The sequence below is a fragment of the Mastomys coucha genome, unplaced genomic scaffold, assembly GCF_008632895.1.
Source record: "Mastomys coucha isolate ucsf_1 unplaced genomic scaffold, UCSF_Mcou_1 pScaffold11, whole genome shotgun sequence".
NCBI classification, from domain to species: Eukaryota; Metazoa; Chordata; class Mammalia; order Rodentia; family Muridae; genus Mastomys; species Mastomys coucha.
In genome coordinates, this window is record NW_022196893.1 from 10,467,219 (window position 1) to 10,475,111 (window position 7,893).

The window sequence follows — 7,893 nt, forward strand, 5'->3', positions numbered from 1 at the left end:
TCCCAAGTGCTGGGATTAAAGGCGTGTGCCACCACTGCCCGGCGCATCGCTCCCCTTCTATGGGTATACTTTCCTTTGGATTTGTTTTTCCCGTGTGTATGTCTGTGTGAGGGTGTTGGAGTTGGACTTACAGACAATTAGGAGCCAACATGTGGGTGCTGGGAATTGAACCTGGGTCCTCTGGAAGAGCAGCCAGTGCTCTTAACCTCTGAGCCATCTCTCTACACCTCATCCTTTCCTTCTTTTTAGTCATAACCTCTGGTTCACAGACCCAGCTACATCCCTACTGCAGAAACCCTTCCCACCATATTCTGCAACCCCTCAGCACACTGTGCTGTGACACCTTGATGTGACAATGACAATGGTAAATGCCTATTGGCTGCCTATTTCCTTTCCTACTCATTAATGCCCGGCACAAGCAAGGCGGCCATCATCACCCATCCACAGGGAGGAACCTGGGACACTAGCCTGCAGGTGAGAGCCAGGTCTCTCTGCTCAGACCTGACAGGCTGCAGGGCCTGCCTGGATATCTGCACTCCATTGGAAGGTTTGCAAGTTGTTTGGGGAGTGTTACAGCTCCATATAGCTATAAACTGTGTGGCTACATAGCAGCTACACAACGAATCTCTGTTAACGAAGTAAGGCAGAGGTGGAGCTGTTGTGTGGTGGTGTTGCAGTCGGTCTGGCCTATAGGACAGTTACAGTCACCACGTGGAGTGGTGTGAAACTGATAAGAAGGCCGAGGTGAAAAGACCTGGCCAAAGACAGCCTTCCGCTACATGAGTGAAGATAAACAAATCTTTCAGCACTGGGACCCAATTTCAAATCTTGGAATATCAACACAGGAGTCTCTCCTAGCCTAGGCTAGCAGGATTACAAAACTTTAGATCCCAAGCCCATTCAAAAAGAGTTCCTGGTACTTGTGACTTTGTATTGCTTCTGATATTCCTGGTGGATACTGACCTCTCATGGTAGGAAACACACCCAAACCCGGACCCCAGAAACCAGAAGGTCAGGTTCATCCAGCTAGAAAGACAAGTAGCCTCCTGTCTGGGCTAACTGGCATCTTCCCAGGTGGAATGCCCATCTGACATCTTTCATTCTCATTAACTGGTGTTGGTAAAGGGACCAGCGGGTAGTAGCAAAAGCAGGAAGTTGCCTTGGTCCTGGGTTGTATTCCAGTCCTTATAAGGTAGTTCCACCCATGACTTCCACCCCCACCTGACAGCTCCAGATGCCCACACCCTCCACCTCTTAACCCCTGCCCCGCTGTAAGCACATGAAGCCTTTGGGGGTGGGGGGGCGGAATAGTGCAACATGTTTATACAGCACCCACGCCACTGTTGCAAGAATCTAAACGTTCTGAGGAGGTGGAGAGGTGGGGCACCAAACACTGCCTGTGTGCCACCTCCCAGCACTCCCAGAGCTGTGTGGATCTTATCTTTATCTTTCACACTTCATCCTGTTGTCACAAAATAGTTTACCACAGCGGCCATCCAGGTTACACAAGATGACAAAGGTCTACTGTGGGGAGCCGCTGGGACGGACACTCCTCCATCCCGCCATTCGTTACAAAACCCTCAAATAAAACATCCTTCCCTACTTCAGAGCCTTGGCCCCTGAGACAAGGCCCCTGTACCGGGGAACCTTATAAGTGACATTTCTACTCTATTTCCCCTGGGATACAAAAAGTGCTCCAGGCGCTCACCCTCTGTCCTGGCTCTAAGTCACACCCCGGCGCGATGGCTTTGTTTTGTTTTGGTTGGGTTAGGCTGTTTTGGAACTGAGCTAAATGGGCCCTCCCCCGCTCCCCCATAACTGTGACAGGCGGCGGTGGCGCAGGCTGGGAACTTCCAGTGCCAGGACTCGGCCTGTGGCACTGCCCTGGTCCGGTTTGGGGCGGCTGGGTCTTGGCTGCCCTCCTCCCTGGAGGCTGCTGGGGAAGTCCCGCCTGGGACAGCGCCCTCCCCGTGACCGCGATGCGTCAGGGCGCCGGTCCGCTACTGTCCCGGGGCGTGCGTCGCGCGGGGGCTGGAGTGGCCCGGCCTGGCCGGCCAGGGAGGCGCAGACCCCGCGCTTCGGCCGGACGGCGACCCGGGTCAGGCGGGCGCGGGGCCGTGGGAGGCGGGCCCAACCCGTTCTTTACCTTGCGTGGCTCTTCCCGCGTCGGAGTCCCCCGGGCGGCGCCGCACGCTGGGCCGGGCCGGGCCCGGGGCTGGGGCCGAGACGCGCGCGGAGCGGAGGCGCGGGACGGCGCGGGGTCGGAGAGCGGACAATGCGGCCGGCGGAGGCCCGCGCTGCGCGAGTGGGGCAGGGCGGTGCGCGCGTGGCCGAGTGTGTATGTGTGCGCCTGTCAGTCAACACTGACAGCCCACGAGCCATTGGCCGGGCCCAGTCGGCCCGCCCCGCCCTCCGTCGCCGCCCATTGGTTGATTTGAACACAAAGGCTCCGGCTCGGCCCGCCCTCCGCGTGGGCCCGGTAGTCCGCGCGTGGGAGGCGGGGGCGAGCACGACCTCCAGGCTGCGGGACCTGAGCGTTCCCTTGCGCACCCGTGCCTACGCACGCGCGGCGCCGGGGCCCTAAAGGCTTTAGGTGCTGGTGCACACAGGGTGTCATGGCATTGGCCCTGGGAAAGGATCCTTAAGCGGGCCCCGCGCTGAGGGATAGCGCGCGGGTGGTGTGGACGCTTACCCGCGCCAGCCGTGTCTGCCCATTTTAAAAACAAGGGGGAAAGGTCCGTGGAAGTTTTCTGTTTCTTATAGAGAACCCACCCAGAGGGGAAGTTGAGTCTAGAAGATCAGTACTGTTTTAAGGTTGAATTTTGAATTCCAAGATGGGCAGGATGCCTGTCTTTCCCGAACCACCTATTTTTGTTGTTTTTGTTTTCCCAAGACAGGCTTTTACTGTCACGGAGATCCACCTACCTCTCTGCCTTCCGGGTGTTGAGATTAGAGTGCACCACCATGTCAGTCAGAAACCCCAAATTTGACAGCAGCTTTTCTGTTTTAAGAAAGGCTTCATCCACAGACGGTGGCAAGAGAAGGTAAAGCTGGCGATACATTCTCCTACTTTCCTCCCCTGGAATGAGTTCTTGACTCCACGGATCTGTCCCATTCAACCCCTTCCTCTCCACCATCCCCCATCCCTCAAAAAGATAAAGGAGTGTGGCTGAGGCTAAAAAACTTCCATTCAATCTCTTCTAAGGAAGGTGAGATTCAGTGTCCTTCACTTTAAATATTTATTTATTGATTGATCTATACGTAAGTACTCTGTAGCTGTCTTCAGACACCCCAGAGGAGGGCATCAGATCTCATTGAGGATGGTTGTGAGCCACCATGTGGTTGCTGGGATTTGAACTCAGGACCTTCGGAAGAGCAGTCAGTGCTCTTACCCGCTGACCATCTCTCCAGCCCCCATGTCCTTCACTTTAAAATGACAAGAAAAAAAAAAAAACTGGGACAAGAGAATGATAAAATAACAAAAGCTTAGCCAGGTGGTGGTGGTGGTGGCGGCAGCTGCGGCGGCTGCGGCGGTGGCGGAGGCCGGCGCCGCACGCCTTTAATCCCAGCATTTAGGAGGCAGAGGCAGGTGTATTTCTGAGTTCGAGGCCAGCCTGATCTACAGCGTGAATTCCAGGACCTCAGCAGGGAAGGGACTCCCCGTTGGATCCAGGCTCACTCCTTGGGGGTCTCTACCTCCTGTACTGAGCCTGCTTCTCTCCACTCCCAGGTGCTGGTTTGCGCCTCTAGCCCATGGGCTGGCTGCAGACGACTCCCCAGGTATGCTAGGCCTCCACACATTAAGGGGTGTTAATCCCAGGTTCTTTGATTGGATCCAAAATGGAAGGGCTTTTCAGACTTTGGAGTGAGATGATCCTGGATTATCAAGGGCCTTGTGACAAGAATTCATTTCAGGAAAAGGCAGAGATAGGGGAAAGGGGGGCAGTATGGCCTCTGAGACAGAGATCAAGGCCCAGAGTGGAGGAATGCCCACAATCTTCAGAAACTAGAAAGGACAAGGAACAGACACCCCCTAGAGAAAGGTGGTGGGGCCCTGCCACACTGGTTTGCACATTGGTTTGCCCCAAGTAGAATAAGACAACAGAGGGCGATGATCCTGGTCACCCGAGTGGGGCCACTTTCTGGCTTTATGGTCCTCCATTTATATATGTATGTATGTATGTATGTATGTATGTATGTATGTATTTATGTTTGCCTCGGGTAGTGCCTTCCCCATCTCATAGTTCCATGGTGGAGCACACACATGGACAGCACGCACGAGGGCTCTAGAACAATAATGAAGTTATGTTTCTACCCATGCGACTATAAGGATGATACTTTTTTATCACATGTAATGCTTTTCTTGATTTATAAGAAATCGACATGAACTTGATGTCCTAGTTTGTTTCCCTGCTGCTGTGATAAAGCAGGGACCAAAAGCAACTCAGAGGAGGGAAGAGCTTCCCTGGCTCACGCATCCTTATTGTCATCTATCCCTGAGGAAAGTCAGGGCAGGAATTCAAGCCGGAGCAGAGACAGGAACCATGAAGAATGCTGCCTACTGCTGTGCTATTCCCTGTGGGTTCCCTCCATTTGTGTTCTTTCTTTCTTCCTTCCTTCCTTCCTTTCTTTCTTTCTTTCTTTCTTTCTTTCTTTCTTTCTTTCTTTCTTTCTTTTGTTTTACTTTGTTTCTTTGAGACAGGGTTTCTTTGTATAGCCCAGGCTATCCTGGAACTCACTCTGTAGACCAGGCTGGTCTCAAACTCAGAAATCCACCTGTCTCTGCCTCCCAAGTGCTGGGATTAAAGGCGTGCACCACCACCGCCCTGGTTTGTATTCTTATGCTACCCAGGACTGCCTAGCTACGGACAGCACCACCCACAGTGGGCACTCCCACAATCAAGAAAATCTCCCCAGAGACTTGCCTACAGGCTAATCTGATGGAGGCAATCCCTCAGTTGAGGCGCCCTCTTCCCAGGTGTGTTTAGGTTTGCGTCAAATTGACTTGATGAAGTTGCCTGCACTAGACACACCAAGAGTCAGGGCTCAGCGGGGTGAGCCCAAAGATTAAACCACCCTTCCCAACACAGGACCGGAATGGTTCCTGGCTGGCTACTGGCTCTCTTCTTGTCCAGGTAAGTAGAGGGAGAGCCATCGCAGGGGAGGCTGGTGGACCTCACTTAGCAGGGGAGGCTGGTGGACCTCACTTAGCTGGGGAGGCTGGCGGACCTCACTTAGCTGGGGAGGCTGGCGGACCTCACTTAGCTGGGGAGGCTGGCGGACCTCACTTAGCAGGGGAGGCTGGCGGACCTCACTTAGCAGGGGAGGCTGGTGGACCTCACTTAGCTGGGTGTCCTCCTTGCTCACGCCAGGCAAGTCACTTAACCTCTCTGAACGATTTTCTCTTTTTATAAAACATGCATAACAGCAATCATTTTGCTTGCCACAACGAGTGACTCTGGCCTTGAAGAAATTAATGAGCCCTTCTGGACTCTTTTGCCTCCCCCGTGAGGTCAGGCGAGGAAAGGAACAGGCATTGTGGGCAGAGTACACAGACCTCAGTTTGTCCTTGACCTACAGCCAAGCTTGGGGGCTCGCTTCCCTTGCTATGCCCCCATGTGGTGGTGGGATGAGCTATGTGGTTCTGCCTGTCCTGTGGCGGGGGTGGGGTGGGGGGTGGGGACAAGTGCCCAGTACTTCTGGGGGAGGTCCCTTCCCCTCTGTGCAACCAAGGCCACCTCTGTTTCTCCCTGCCAGTGTCAGCAGCAGCAGCCGCCAGTCAGGTGTTGGCGTCTGTCATTTAACCATCACAGGCCAACCTGGCAGGGTGGGGACTTTCATGTCATGCTTCCTCGCCATGGGAACACGTTTGGCAGCTAACAGAGGGTGAGGACTCCTGAGAAACCTGGTGCCCCCAAGTCCCGGAGGCTGTTTCTCCACCTCCTTGGGATCTGATGTGGGGTGTTGCCGCACTCCACCCTGCCCTGCCATGGGGCACCTACAGGCTCTTTAATCCAGCCATTCAGAGAGTTTGTTAGCAGGCACCAGCCCAGTAAAGCTGTTTTATGGAAGGAGTCTGCTCCAAGGAGAAAGACATGAGATCTGTGTTACAGTAGGTGAGGGATGCAGGTCTCGGACCGACCGAGGGAGACACTCCCAGGCACACAGCAGTTGGTCTAGACTCTGGAATGACAGTGTCTCTGTCATCTCTGACCCCACGCCTATTACAGGACCAAGCTTCTAATAAACGCTAAGTAAACACAGCTTGTAGCACCTCAGTTACCTCACTGGCTGGCACAGCCATCGGGGAGCCTTAGATGCAGAGCCCCTGTGGGCCTCGATTTCACTCCCAGAGCTGTGCCCGTGGCCTCTCCTAAGGCCAAGCCTGTGCTTGGGCCGGGCTGTGGCCTGGCTTCCCCTTTCCCCTTTTCTCTGATGAGATCCTGCCAATCATTCAGCAGCAGGTTCCTAGATAACCTCCCTGACACTTCCCCACTCAAGTCCCTAAGTAGAGCAGCAGCCTCCATGCCTGCTCCCACATTCTGCACATCCCTTTATCTCTACGCCCCTTGGGGTGGGCCTCAGAAGAATAGCCTGGATGGGTGGAGCATCCAGAAGGAAGGCAGAGGCAGGCTAAGCATCTTTCCTGTGGCTGTATAGGTCAGACATTTTGCTCCATGACTATGGGAGGTCATCCCTCCGACATAAGCAGCAGCTGCCATAGTGACATTACTGGGGGAGTGGTTCAGAAAGCTGGCCCGAGACTCAGACCCTCCTGAAGAACAATGTGGGCATGTTATTTAACTTTTGTCAGCCTCAATGTCCCCATCTGAACAATGGCTGCATAAATGATGTGTACATGAGCTTAGTATAGTGTGTGGTTCCCTGGAAGGCTATCGATGATGGGGTTTGTGTTCATTTCTAATGAGCACCTGTTTAGTCAGCAGTAGCACTGACTACAGCCCTGCTCAGGCAATGTCCGGCAGGTAGGCTACTAGGCTGTAGGGATGAACTGCTGACCACTTTCAGCATATCACAACAAGATGTAAGTCCCAGCTGGGTCCCAGGCCACAACAAGCCGCCTAACTAGGCCCTTAGTAGGACTTCAATAGCATTTTTAAAAAGTTCTCCCTCCAGGAGTAGGAAGATGGGTCAGCCAGTAAAACACTTGCTTCTTGAGCCTGAGGACCTGAGTTCAGATCCACACAGCACCGGGGAGGCAGAGAGAGGAGGCTCCCTGGGATTGCTGGTCAGCCAGCCAAGCTGAATCTGTGAGCTCCAAGATCAATGAGAGACTATCAAAAACCAAGACGGAGCAGGGCATGGTGGTTTATACCTCTAATCTCAGCACTCGGTGGCAAAGCTAAAAGGAGCTCTGTGAGTTCGAGGCCAGCCAGGGCAACGTAGTGAGACCCCCATCTTTAAAAAAAAAAAAAAAGAGCCGGGCGGTGGTGGCGCACGCCTTTAATCCCAGCACTTGGGAGGCAGAGGCAGGCGGATTTCTGAGTTCGAGGCCAGCCTGGTCTACAGAGTGAGTTCCAGGACAGCCAGGGCTACACAGAGAAACCCTGTCTTGAAAAACAAACAAACAAACAAACAAAAAAAAAACAAAAACAAAAAAAAGAGAAAGAAAAGAAAAGTGAAAAGTGGTGGAGGAAGACAGGAGGCCAGCCTCAGCCTCCACATGTATGTCTGCCAGTCTGCTCATGAGTACACATATGTGTACACATGTGCACACATGGACACACACAAGCACACAGAAGTGCACATGCACGCACATACACGTGCATACAAATGCAAACACATGCACAAGCATGCACACACACATGAACACATAGATGTACACACATGCACACACATGTAACACATATGCGTGTATGTGCGCGCACACAC

At 53.5% G+C, this 7,893-nt stretch overlaps 1 protein-coding gene across 3 annotated transcripts in view; it reads right to left on the reverse strand.

Moving 5' to 3' along the window:
• Sun2 (Sad1 and UNC84 domain containing 2) overlaps positions 1 to 2,374 on the reverse strand; it is an 18,389-nt gene extending 16,015 nt beyond the window's left edge. For 2 of the 3 annotated variants that reach the window (XM_031349547.1, XM_031349538.1), the window contains exon 1: positions 2,147 to 2,374. The gene's annotated coding sequence lies outside the window, so the exon portion shown is untranslated. The remainder of the gene's footprint in view (positions 1 to 2,146) is intronic. The other variant, XM_031349553.1, reaches the window with a different exon arrangement.
• Positions 2,375 to 7,893: the final 5,519 nt, after the last annotated feature.